Source organism: Prionailurus viverrinus, chromosome C2, assembly GCF_022837055.1.
Source record: "Prionailurus viverrinus isolate Anna chromosome C2, UM_Priviv_1.0, whole genome shotgun sequence".
Classification (NCBI taxonomy): Eukaryota; Metazoa; Chordata; class Mammalia; order Carnivora; family Felidae; genus Prionailurus; species Prionailurus viverrinus.
Window position 1 is genome coordinate 63,053,404 of NC_062569.1, and position 14,674 is coordinate 63,068,077.

A 14,674-nucleotide genomic window follows, 5' to 3' on the forward strand; every position below is an offset into this window, starting at 1 on the left:
AATACTTCACGAAGGATGTAGCTTATGGTAGAAGCCGTCAGTGCAATAAAGCAATAAGAGAAATTGCTGAGGCACCCAGGGAAGGTTCTGTACAGTCTGTGGAATCGGAGCTGGTCCCTGAAGGGTTGAACTTGGGTGAGAAGGGACGAAGGCTTTCCAGAGAAGTGGAGAGGAAGCAGGACCGAGAGTCAAGAATGAGCAAGGTGTGGGTGATGAGCCGGACAGTGAGGCCGCCTGGAAGCACAACTAGGTTCTCTCCTTCACGAGGTGTGGAAACATTGTGATAAGGTGTGCGGGGGCCAGATGTAGAAGGACTTTGAGCAGCAATCAGCGGACTCTTATTTAAAAGGTTTCAAGGAGGGCGCCTGGGTGGCGCAGTCGGTTAAGCGTCCGACTTCAACCAGGTCACGATCTCGCGGTCCGTGAGTTCGAGCCCCGCGTCGGGCTCTGGGCTGATGGCTCGGAGCCTGGAGCCTGTTTCCGATGCTGTGTCTCCCTCTCTCTCTGCCCCTCCCCCATTCATGCTCTGTCTCTCTCTGTCCCAAAAAATAAATAAACGTTGAAAAAATAAAATAAAATAAAAGGTTTCAAGGAAAGGCCAAAGTGATACACTATTTGGGGAACCCAAACAAAATGTTGGGGGGTGGAAGGAAGGTGGACATTTCAGGGCAGAAGTGGTCTAAGCAGTGTTGTGCTGGGCCAGCTGAAAACACTTCACAAAAGCTGATTAAAAGAGTTTTAGGAATTTTGCAAACTGGTTGTTAAACATAGCCACTGTTAAAAACTGAAATATGTAGGGGCGCCTGGGTGGCGCAGTCGGTTAAGCGTCCGACTTCAGCCAGGTCACGATCTCGCGGTCCGTGAGTTTGAGCCCCGCGTCAGGCTCTGGGCTGATGGCTCGGAGCCTGGAGCCTGTTTCCGATTCTGTGTCTCCCTCTCTCTCTGCCCCTCCCCCGTTCATGCTCTGTCTCTCTCTGTCCCAAAAATAAATAAACACTGAAAAAAAAAAAATTAAAAAAAAAAAAAAAAAAAAAACAAACTGAAATATGTAGACTCACGATTGATTCTGTTATCTTAAAAATAAACGTAATACAAACTTATCACTTCTTAATCATTTTACCATGTTTTACTATTGTCTATGTTTCTGAGGTTGTTGACATCTATTTACCAGAATGATGGAAACAACATACAACCACGTCCTGCTGTGTGTCTCTTGAGAGCTGGTGGTGGCTTGAGATCTGTCATGTGGGAGTATACAGATGCCACAGAAATCAAAATGTTATGAATCAGAGACTGATATATTGTTTTCTTGATTGTGGACTTAAGAAGGTGGTAGAGAAAAGGTTAATAATCCAGATGTCCTGCCTCTAAGCCATTACTTCGAGAATAGCACAAAAAATTGAGGAATTAGCCTTCTAATATTTATACACTTTTTATAGAGGCAGAATTGACAAAATTATAAGATCTTTAAGTGTACAATGTGATGATTTGACATGCACACCTGTTGTGCAGGTATTCTCCCCATCGAGTTACTTAATATATCCATCATTTCGCATATTTACCTTTTCTGGAGGTGGTGGTGAGAATATTGGAGCTCTACTCACTCAGCAAATGCCAACTATACAATACTGTGTTATTAACTATAGTTACCATGTTTTACATTAGATACTCAGATCTTATTCATCTTAACTGAAAGCTTGTACCAAACTTTGACCAAACTCTCCCTATTTCTCTCATCTTCCAGCCCCTGGCAACTTTTCTACTTTCTGTTTCTGTGAGTTTGATCTTTTTTTTTTCTTTTTCAATTATACATCTAAGTGATACTATGCAGTAATAGGAGAGAGTCATATATCTTACAGGCGGCTAATATCCAGAATATAGAAAGAACTCTTCCAACTTAACAGCAACAACAAAAAAAAAACACACAAGCAACTTGATTGAAACTGGGGAAGGGAGGGGCACCTGGGTGCCTCAGTCAGGTAAGTGTCTGATTTCGGCTCAGGTCATGATTTCACAGTTCGTGAGCTCCAGTCGTGCATCAGGCTGTCTGCTGTCAGCAGAGTCCAGCACGGAGCCCAGTGCAGAGCCTGTTTCCGATCCTCTCTCTCTGCCCCTCCCCTGCTCACGTTCTGTCTCCCTCTCTCTCAAAAACAAACATTTAAAAATATGGGCGAGAGGGGCACCTGGGTGGCTCAGTCGGTTAAGCGTCCGACTTCAGCTCAGGTCACCATCTCGCGGTCCGCGAGTTTGAGCCCCGCGTGGGGCTCTGGGCTGATGGCTCAGAGCCTGGATCCTGCTTCCGATTCTGTTTCCCTCTCTCTCTGCCCCTCCCCCGTTCATGCTGTGTCTCTCTCTGTTTCAAAAATAAATAAACGTTAAAAAACTTTTTTTTTTTTAAATATGGGCGAGGGACTCGAACAGACATTTCTCCAGAGAAAACAAACAAACGGCCATCAAACACATGAAAAATCGTTCAACATCACTAATCGCAAGAGAAATGCAAACTACAATCAGATACCACTTCACACCCAGTAGGATCACTATTGTAAAAAACACACACACCTCTTCACACACAAAACAGAAATAACAAGTATTGCATAGTCTTGAAGAGATATTTGCACACCCATTTTCATGGTAGCATTATTCATGATAGCCAAGGGGTAGAAGCAACCCAAATAGACAAATGAATTTGTTAACATTTATTTATTTTTGAGAGACAGAGTGCGAGCGGGTGAGGGGCGGAGAGAGAGAGACATACAGAATCCAAAGCAGGCTCCAGGCAGGCTCCAGGCTCTGAGCACAAGCCTGATGTGAGTCTCGAACCCATAAACCGCAAGATCATGACCTGAGCAGAAGTCGGACGCTTAACTGACTGAGCCACCCAGGTGCCCCTAATTTTTTTTTTTTTTACATTTATTTATTTTTGAGAGACAGAGAGAGACAGCGTGAGCAGGGGAGGGACAGAGAGAGAGGGAGAGAGACACAGAATCAGAAGCAGGTTCCAGGCTCTGAGCTATTAGCACAGAGACCCATGCGGGGCTCCAACCCCCCAACCGTGAGATCATGACCTGAGCCGAAGTCAGACGCTTAACCGACTGAGCCATCCAGGTGCCCCGACAAATGAATTTTTTTTTAATATTTTATTTATTTTTTGGAGAGAGAGAATAAGCAAGGGAGGGGCAGAGAGGATTCAAAGCAGGCTCTGTGCCAACAGGCTGAGAGCACCTGGCCTGAGGTGGGGCTCGAACTCATGATTGGTAAGATCATGACCTGAGCCACCCAGGTACCCCCAAATGAGTTTTTAAAAGATGGAAGGGGCGCCTGGGTGGCGCAGTCGGTTAAGCGTCTGACTTCAGCCAGGTCACGATCTCGCGGTCGGTGAGTTCGAGCCCCGCGTCGGGCTCTGGGCTGATGGCTCAGAGCCTGGAGCCTGTTTCCGATTCTGTGTCTCCCTCTCTCTCTGCCCCTCCCCCGTTCATGCTCTGTCTCTCTCTGTCCCCAAAAAATAAAAATAAAAAAAATAAACGTTGAAAAAAAAATTTAAAAGATGGTATATACATACAATGGGATTTAATTCAGCCTTAAAAAGGGAGGAAATTAAACTTGACGACATTATGCTAAGTGAAATAAGCCTGTCACAAAAGAACAAATACGGTACTGATTCCACTTATATGTGGTACCCAGAATAGTCAAAATCGTGGACACAGAAGTAGAAAGGAGGTTGCCAGGAAATGGGGAGAAGGGGCAGTTATTTAACGGGTACAGAGCTTCAGTTTTGCAAGATGAAAAGAGTTCTGGCAACTGGTTGCACTACAATGTGAATGAACTTGCTACTGAACTGTATGCTTAAAAATGGTTAAGATGAGGGGCGCCTGGGTGGCTCAGTTGGTTGAGTGTCCGGCTTTAGCTCAGGTCATGATCTCACAGTTTGTGGGTTCGAGCCCTACATCCATCGGGCTCTGTGCTGACAGCTCAGAACCTGGAGCCTGCTTTGGATTCTGTGTCTCCCTCTCTCTCTGCCCTTCCCCCACTCATGCTCTGTCTCTGTCTGTAAAAAATGAATAAAACCTTAAAAAAATGTTTTAAAATGGTTAAGATGAGGGGCGGCTGGGTGGCTCCTCAGCTGAGGTTATGATTTTGTGGTTTGTTGGTTCGAGCCCCCCCATTGGGCTCTGCACTGATGGGCAGATCCTGCTTGGGATTCTCTCCCTGTCTCTGCCCCTCCCCTGCTCGTACACACACATTCTCTGTCTCAAAATAAATAAAAACATTAAAAAATTTTTTAAATTAAAAAAAATGGTTAAGATGATAAACTTTACGTTATATGTATTTTACCACAATAAAAAAAAAAAGATACGTCATGCCATGTGGCACTCATATAAGAGTGATTCATTCTTTAGATACAAAATATGGACATCCAAGATTTCTTTGCAATAGGACGTGGCTCATTCCAGGAGTCAGAGCACCAAGCTGGAGGAGTGAGGGAGCCTGGGGCCACTTCTGATTTCTCCAATGCATGTGAAATGCAGTTTTTGCATTATTGTACCTTTTGAGGATTGGATCAAATGCTATTATTGCTTTCTTAAAAACTAGGTGTTGGGGCGCCTGGGTGGCGCAGTTGGTTGAGCGTCCGACTTCAGCCAGGTCACGATCTCGCGGTCCGGGAGTTCGAGCCCCGCGTCGGGCTCTGGGCTGATGGCTCAGAGCCTGGAGCCTGTTTCCGATTCTGTGTCTCCCTCTCTCTCTGCCCCTCCCCCGTTCATGCTCTGTCTCTCTCTGTCCCAAAAATAAATAAACGTTGAAAAAAAAATTTAAAAAAAATAAAAAAATAAAAAAAATAAAAACTAGGTGTTTTAGGTATGAATAGGATAATATTTATAAAACTACACAGATGCTTTACCAAAAAGAAGACATTAAGTAAAGAAAAAAATACATCACTGGTGTTATTATGCTACTTCTGTAAACATTTTTACATTGTTAAAAAGAAATATGTCCATTTAACTAGTCAGGGCTAAATAACTATGAACGATAGGCTCTTTGTCCCAGCAAATAATATTTAGTTTCCAGAAACCAATCTTTAAAAGCCTGCTTTGTACAACTGTTGAAGTCTATCATTACAAGGATTTATTCTTGGCACTGAATCCTGGAGCTTTGGCTAATAGCAGTCAACTGAGGTAATTCTAGCTTAATTTTGCAAGTGTTCTAATGGCAGTAAAAATGTGTTACTCATGAATCATAATGACACTCAGCAAAAGAGCTCAGTATTTTATAAAGCCATGAGAGCATGGCAACTGTAGTGCCATTTTCCATGATCATCTTTTGTGGGAAATATTTTTATTATTTAGAGAAATGCAAACAATTTTTTTGAGATCAAATTCCATTATAACTAATACCCATGTACCAACAATGTGTTCAATTCCAGAAGTTTTGTGACATGGCCAAGTAGTCTAGATGCAAATTCCCTGGAGGAGTTTTCAATCCTATAATCGTGGTGCCAAAGAAAAACAAATTGTTAGCAATAACCAGTTTACAAGTGCAATTGTTTTAATGACCCTTCCAAATTAATTTTCCTGTTTGAAGATAAAATGTCACCTCTTTCTGTTTGCTAGTCTACTCTTTTTTTCTATGCCTTGCCAATTATTTTCTGTACTTAGTTTTTATGCTATATCTATAGTGAAGAGGGAGGAGCAGGGAATCATGTAGGAGAAACGAGTCTTTAACAAAAAGAGGGGAGGGGCATACATATGCTAGAAGCAAGAACCACGTCTTTGGCATACAGTTCTCCTGGTGCTTGGCTTTTTATGGCCATGAGAAAAGCATTATTGAAGATCAAATGACCTTTTTTTTAAAGCACACTGACATCAGAAAATTTTTTAATAATACTTTTATTTTCAGCGTTCATGGCCTTCTAAATCTTAGTGATTATTTTTTGAAGGGGATATTAAGGAAATTTAAAAATTGATAAAATGAAGGAAAATGGAATTAAAACTAGTATCTGAAGAAATGAAAACCTCTGTTGATTATCTTACCTTACCGTTTCCAAATTGTTGTCCACTTATAAAAATACATAAGCAAGAATGGAATTGCCATTATAATAGTAATATATTTCATAGTCTTCAATATTTGCACATTGGTGTAAAGTATGTTTTCTATTTCTAGCTCAGTTATTTGCATAAGCAAATACTTTTATTCATACAAGGCTTATACCAAATACAGTCTTAGGTTAATTTTTAAGCAACTAAATTATGAAGCATTAAAAAAATAGCACATAACAATTTCAGAAAAATTTATTTAATGCTACCATATTTTTTTAAGTTTATTTATTTTGTGAGAGAGAGAGACAGAGAGACAGAACACATGAGCAGGGGAAGGGCAGTGACAGAGGGAGGAACAAAATCCCAAGCAGGCTCCGTGCTGACAGCACTGAGCCCAACACAGGGCTAGAACTCGTGGACCGTGAGACCGTGACCTAAGTGGAGATCAAGAGTTGGATGATTAACCGACTGAGCTATCCAGGCACCCCAGTGCGACCATAGTTTCAATTAATGAATCACAATCTCATAAAGCTAGAGATCTCAATTTTTCACAATTTCCTTAGACCATGCAATAATCACCATCTACATTCTGGGAAAGGAAAGGGAAGGACAGATGAAGAGAGAATATTTCCTATTCTTTCTCTGGAAGTCTTTGGTTTGCATGGAAAATATGTCTTTAGAATAAATTCTATACATTCCACTTCTGTGCTCACATATACTATTACATATACCTTCCTTATCTTCCAGAAAAAGAGCTGTCATCGCCCTAGAAGAAAACAATTTCAAGTGCATGGTGGATCAGAAGTGCATCAGTATCAGAACAAATGATATAAAATAGTTCTAAAGCAATCTTTATATTTCAGTGTATCCTTTCCGCATTTAGAGAGAAGTCACTGATGGTCAGTCAGTAAGAACTTTAGTCATCAACAAAGTTTGAAAGCTAACATCATTTTTTAAAAAATAGATGGCGATAATACAAAGATGTGATGATATAAAGGCAGCAGCCACTTCTTAAGGTGGCTTAGAGGCAGAGCTACGAGGTTTGTGGAGGGGGAGACCTCCCGTCATCAGAGCCTGGGGCGACTGGTTTTGAGTTCCACACTGCCTTTTTCCCCCTGCTTTGTTGAGACGTTTGTCCTTAAAACTAGAGTTTGTGGAGAGAGAATGGATAGCCTAATTCCAGATCATCCCCATTGGTTAGCATATCAAGAGGGAGCACTGGGGACCCCAAGCACAGTTGCACTTGAGGGAAGTCCCAACAAGTAAGGAAGAAGGTGGTCTACACTTTGATTCCAGGGACCTGAGTTAGCTTTCCTGAGTCACCCTGAGTGGTGTGGAAGGCAGGACCTAGAAGGGCCTGCCTCCCCTCAGTTGATATAAAAGTAGCAGAGACTCTGGGAAGCTTGCTGGAGTGGGTCACCAATCCCAGGGCAAAGATAACTCTGTGGTCAAGCAAGGGCTTACAGGGAGGACCACCTAAGCCAGAGGATGAACTGCCAAACCTCAGAGGCTCTGCTGTGTCAGATGCTGAGTCAGCAGGTAGGGCCTCCTGGCGAGCCCTAGGATGTCTGCATGGGAAGCCAGCTGGAGAGGCAGAGGGCAGGACCTGGTCCGTTGACACTCTCTGGGATCTCTTCCCCCACTAGGACACTGCCCACACCCAGCTCATGCGCCATCTCAAGGAAGAAAGGGAGATGGAGAAAAGATCCAAAGGAGACAATTTAGTCTTGGAAGGGACTAAATTCCCCAAGAAACACTGTCTCTTTACATTGTTGGGTAGCTTTGAATTTACCAGATTGGACTAAACACAGTGTCTCACCTCTTATTGAGAGAACAGGACTTTTGAAAGAGACTAGACCAACTGCAAGGAAACAACGAGGCTTTTCTTCACCCTGGGCATGCAAATTTACAATACTTGTGAACGCTTCACAAATAACTTCCAAGAACATTGCTGGTCTTACCCTCACCTGTTCCTCTCTGCCTGTGGAACTTCTTCCAGCCATTCCTCAAATAGCTGGGGCCCTGCCAGTACTCCTTTTCCCTCTCCTTTGCTTTCAGAGAACCTGCTCCTGGTGTGGCTGACGATACCAGAAGTTGCTACCTGTTCTCTCCCCCTTCCCATCAGGCCCCCGACTCTCCAGAAGCCACTGTTTCTCCTCCTCTCCACATTCCACGTGTCAGACCTCCTCATCTTTCTTCCTTCCTTAACATAGCAGGAGCTGGTGTTAGGAGTAAATGGAGTAACAGCTGCTAGTGCGGTACAGGCACGCATCCAGGGGAAACCGGGTCATTCGTGAACCCTCCTGGGACTCTGATCATATTTCCAGAGAACAGGACTATAAACGGTAGCTCTATATTGGAACACATACTGCTGTTACCCTGTCAGATGGATGTTTATGGGCTGGCCAGGAACTGAATTCTCCTTTAGGATGTTGCTTGTAGCAAAGCAGTGTTTAGCGATATTTCGGCAAGCCTTTCAGACCCAGGCTCTTCTAATTTGAGGCCTATCAGAGTGATGAAAATCTATATGCATTTATTATTTATTGGCAGAGACTTCAATATATACATACAATACAGAAAGACAGTTTAGTAAAGAAATCAAGGCAAAAGGAAAATAGCATTAGGAAAACTGAGATGAAACTATAGAATATTTGTAGTTTTAAAATGCATGCCTAAAGGCAGGCCACAAATTTGGCCCTGAGCTTCCTACTAGCCAGTGCAAAGAAATTCACTAGTTATGTGATTCCTGAGATTTTGTTTTGACTGGATTTCTTAGGGAAAAGTCCAATTATTCCTAGCTCTGCAGGCTGAGAAAAATTTTGCCCATAGCTTTTCAACAGAGGACTCCATATGATGTAATTATCTAACAAAATAATTAGCAATTGGTGGAAACTATCCAAATACTTTGTCTACACATTGCCTTCATGTCTCAGAAAAACTCTATGAGACTCTGAGAAGAGGTAACCGAGGCTCAGAGAAGTTCAATAACTTGGCCAGGTTGTAGAGGTCACACACAGCGGGCCTGGGACTTGACTGGGCCTGTTAGCCATTAAATCCCTGCTGCTGACCACTGTTTCATGAAAAATAACCCCAGAGTGAAATCAATACATCCCATATGGTATTTTTTTAATGACCTCAATAGCTAACAATAAAAATGTGTGTCGACAAAGAAGAAAGTTATCTTCAAACGAGAAACCTAAAGAATTACTTGTAACACAACTTTAGTTTTTTGTATTGAGTTCTTATTTTGTACTTTCCATTAGCAAATTACTAGGAATACAAATGATTGAGGTTCTTTTTCAAGGCTACAAATGCTTCACTAGTAAATAAAACATCACATCTTCAGAATTCCATGTTTTCTCTTTTATATAATTCGCAGTTCTCACACAGACCATGAAGGGCTTTCCCCCTGTCAATTCTAGAAGCTTCTTCCTTAAACAGACTGCCATCTTTTGTTTAATTTTGCAGCTCTGTGAAAAATAACTTAGTTTTTTCCCCCTACTTTCAAAGGAATCTTCCCACTCAAAACCTGTTGCAAATATGAAATAGGTCATATTCCCATCAAAGAAAGCTTATCATTCTCCTAGTATTTTCCTTTTGTGTCAACTTGAAGAGTGGCATTAAGTGAATGCCCACAAAGCATCTTAGAGGCTAAGGAAGGATTAAACTAAAGGCTAAACTCTGAGACAGGTTTATATACACTGCAGTGCACTTTCCTAGGGCTTAGCGTCTTTTCGCCTATCTGTGGAGGATATCAGAGGGCAACGTTTCTGCCATGAAATAGGACTAATCAACTTAGTTGAATTCGTATTTAAGGCAAGGTGAATTAATTAAGACGGTTTCTGAAACAGTCGTCAGATGTGCTTTTAAATCTGCATCCAGAGGAGCTTCCGCAATTGAAAGAAAATCTTTGGATGGTTCTTCCACAAGCAATGTCAAAACCAGGAAGACTTCAGAGAGGATGTAAGTATATATATCTACCCTTAATGAGTCCAAACTCAGACTAGTTACTTTTAATAAAATGTTTGCACATATAAAATAAATGGACACTTTTATCTTAAAAGGAATGCGTGTCTACATGGATCGAGTGCACAATGGAGAAGTAAGGAAATCGTCTTGTATAAATACCATCAACAGCATTCCTGCCAAAATCGCTGGGCACATTATAAAAATAAAACACATTAGACTTTGGAAAAATGAATTTTTATAAAGAAAGGCTTAGATTTATCTACAAATTTGGTTGGCTCCCTTATTGCTAACAACATGTTAGCTAATAAATTCTTATTTGGCTGAAACTACTGAAGAGTTACTAATGATACACTGCTCATGTCAAATAAATAAATACTATCTGTCACACCTTAATTTTATTTTAAGTAAAAGTAAAAGGAAATTTATTTAAAATAAAGTCAGCTCAAAGTTGTATATAAATGTATCAAGTGTTTTCTCATCTTCAAATAGATTAAGTACCTGCCTCTGTGTGTTGCTCCTATACATTTACTATGCGTTATTCTTCTAATGGCCTTTTGTTACTGCAGATAACTATATTCCAAAAAGAATTACGATGTGTGGACTATGAAATGTCAGAGTAGAAACTTTGAGAAAAAAACATTGAGGAGCAGTCAATGATAATTATGAAAAAAACCCTCTGTTAACTATTTCTTAACTCATTCTTTCTAACAATCTCACTAAAATATCTAAAATTCAGTTCAGTTATACGGGTACTACTAGATGTCACTTTGACCTACGTACAAATTTATATACAATGGGTTTTGCTCTACGATCTTTTGGAGAAAGTGAACATATTTATTCAAATTATAGCAGTGCATAAGTTATGTTGAATTCAAGTAGTGAAGATATTACATAATCTCTACTTGCTTAATGATGAAAAGGTTTAGTCTGTTTCATTACAGTATTTGCAAATGTGTCTAGAACTTTACATCTCAAGGAAGCATAGGTGGCTCTAATGACAACGAGCTTCCAGAATGAAAAGAAGTGAGAGGTGAGGGAAGCATGCACACACCATATGCCTTCACCAACACTTTCCAGGGTTCGCATTGTGACGCAATGCATTTAGAACGCTGCTTTAATAAAGTATATGCCTTTAGGAAAAGTGAAATATATTTCAGGGCCACTGCCAAGTGCTTCGGTACTAACTGCCTTTGTGGACAGTGATGCTTACTACTACAGTGATACCTCATTTCATTTATATTGTGCTTGTGTATGCTTATTGTTATTTAAAACAAAAATTAAGTCTAGCTGACCTCCAAAGTGGGCTGTTAGTGACACAACTCAAGCCAGTAGAAAAGAAGCCTCTAAGTTCCTTCCCTATCCTCGGCAAGGCTGGGGAGGGGCGGGAATATGCAGAGACCCAGAGTCAAAGTCCTCTTGAGGAGAGGCTCAGAGCAGAGTCAGGAAGAGGGTGCAGAGGCCCTCTGCAAAACTAGGTGGGAGGAATGTTTTGCAATTATTGGGGGACCAACTGAGAGAAGGTCAAGGAAAAGAACAAGAAGCCTGGGCTTGAAATGTCAAAATTCCCCCAAGGGGATGTTTCACAATGGAGAACTTTAATGTTCAATTTGAAATTGTTTTTGACACTGCCCCCTCCCCCCCAATCTGATTGGCCAATTCTCAGTCAAGTTGGCTACACAACACGTTTGCCTTGTGTGAGTGCTTTTTTGTGGATACTGAGGGAAATGGATGGCATTCGGAGTCAATGTAGAGCAGAGAGGAAGGAACAGCTACAGGAGGTGGGCTGTCGGCCAGACTGGGAACCCCGCAAGAGCAAAAAGTCAGTGCCTGACCACCCATGAGGATGAAATCCTTGAGGAAGAGGTGGGGTGGGGCTGATGGAGACATCAGCCACTCAGATTTTTTTTTTCAATATATGAAATTTATTGTCAAATTGGTTTCCATGCAACACCCAGTGCTCATCCCAAAAGGTGCCCTCCTTGATACCCATCACCCACCCTCCCTTCCCTCCCACCCTCCATCAACCCTCAGTTTGTTCTCAGTTTTTAAGAGTCTCTTATGCTTTGGCTCTCTCCCACTCTAACCTCTTTTTTTTTTCCTTCCCCTCCCCCATGGGTTTCTGTTAAGTTTCTCAGGACCCACATAAGCAGCCACTCAGATTTTAAGGAGCAATGTCTTTTGTCTTTCTTTCTGTTATAAATGGCCATGATGCACATTTGGGGTAAAGATGCTTTAAGTGTAACTATTTCTTCCACTTGAAATAGGGCTTGGATAAGTTTAGAATCACCTTGTAATCTCAGGAAACTATGTATTTGGAATATCAGTACAATTATTTACATTTCACACACTGTTTTATGTAATTATTTTCTAAGCTTTTTATTATTGGATATAAAAATAAACTTTTCACACTTCTAACTATGACTGTGAAATTAGCATGATCTCTCTTCTCACCGTGAATTTTTCTGCTAAGGGTATTGATAATGAAATACTTTTGGACAATTTATTGGTCTTCCTACTTTTTTAAATGTTTTTATTTATTTTTGAGAGAGAAAGAGAGAGAGAGAGAGAGAAAGAATGCAAGTGGGGGAGGGGTAGCGAGAGAGAAGGGCACAGAGAATCCAGAGCAGGTCCTGTGCTGAGAGCAGACAGCCGGATGTGGGGCTCAAACTCACCAACTGGGAGATCATGACCTAAGCCGGAGGTGGCCACTTAACTGTTTTTTTTTAATGGTCAGGCACCCCAGCCTTCTTATTTTTTTAAAAAAAATTTCCTATTTATTATTTTTCTAAACTGAAAATGTACTTAAGGAAGTGTGAATTATGCTTTAGCACTAACATGCTTTTCAGAACCCAGATTAATATAGGACACCTAGAATAGAGAATGTGTGAAGCTACTAAGGATTGTTTCATACCTTAAATAAAAGATCTCTGTAAATATCTCCCACTAGTTTTCATTTAAGAATTTATATTTTTTTCCTCAAGATTGTAGAAACATTTAATTCTACTGATCTACTCTTAGAATGTAAAAACTGTATTTGTAAAAACTTACAAATACAGAAGTTATTTAAAAACTAATTTATTTCAATAGTACAATCCCAGAAGTCATGCATCATACATGCAACACAACAAATATTCCATATGTAATTGCTAAAATTCAGGCTTGGCCAAACTCAGATTGCACCGACTTTAATAAATGGTCACAGTATAGCCAATGAGAGACTGAAATGGAATCAAACTGACACCTGGCTACTATGCACCAGGCAAGCATTCAGTGAAAATCTGCTGATTTGGCAAGGGCTTTAGTTCATGAACTTCATGTCTTACTACTACTGCCCTAATCAGTTGAGACAGAATTAGCACTACCTAAATCGTCTGTGTGCTGCCTGGAGGGGTTTGTTGAGGGTAAGAGTCTGAAGATAGAGATTAAGGAATCCTCATCCTCCTAAAGTGCTGGGCATCCAGGATTAGAGCTCTGGGTCAGAGAAATCCACGCTGAATGCAAACCTAAGCACCGTTACACTCCGCACTTGGGATTACCAGACTCACTGCGTTTAAAATGGATATCCCTGTCTGCATTTTGACTCAAGAGCATTTCATCTGCCGTGCCAAAGTGACCTTGGTTCACTTCATTTGTCTAGATGTTTCTAAAATAAGAGGATACCCTGAAAATGTGAAAGTTGATATTTAAAGACTCATGGGTTGATCCTATGACACCCCAAATGGTGAGATTATAGACACCTAGATTTGGAGCCCAAGCATCTACCTTGCTGATGAAGGGAAAGATCTGGCCAACCCCAGAACGTTTCCTTGGAAGTCTCCTGATAGTATTTGCTTTGAAATATAATTTGATTTAGAGCCGGGAAACCGTTCTGTGTGACTATAGTGGTAGATGCATGGCATTCTACGTTTCTCAAAACCCATAGAAGGTACCACGCTAAAAGTAGGCACACAGGTAAACTGTGCACTTTGGATGATAGTGACGTGTAGGTATAGGTTTACTGATGTGCCACATTCACAAATGTGCCACTTTGGTGCCAGACATTGATAGTGAGGAAGGCTATGCGTGTGGGGCAGAGGGAGATATATGGGAGCTCTTTGTACTATCTACTCAATTTTGCTGTGAACCTAAAACTGCTCTAAAAATAAAGTCTATTAAAAAATAGACTGCATAAAAATTTGGCACATTCAAAATATAACAACAGAACACAAAAAGGGTATCTTGGTCCATTCAGGTTGCTATAACAGAATACTGTAGTCTGGGTGGCCTATAAATGCAGAAATCTATTTCTTGCAATTCTGGAGGCAGAGAGTCCAAGGTGAAGGCGCCAGCAGATTCGGTAGATGCAGTCTGCGAACCAGATACGGTCCAGTGAGGACCTGCTTCCTGGTTCACAAATGACCACTTTCTAGCTGTGCCCTCACATGTCAGAAGGGGTGAGGGAGCTCGCTGGTAACTCTTTTCTTTCTGTCTGTCTTTTTTTCTTTTTTTTTTCTTTCTAAACTTTATGTATTTTGAGAAAGAGAGAAGGGGAGGGGCAGAGAGAGAGAGGGAGAGAGACAGAGAATCCCACGTGGGCTCCGCACCATCAGCACAGAGCCCAACATGGGGCTCAAACCCACGAACCATGAGTTCATGACCTGAGCCGAAACTAGGCACCCCTCTCTAGTATC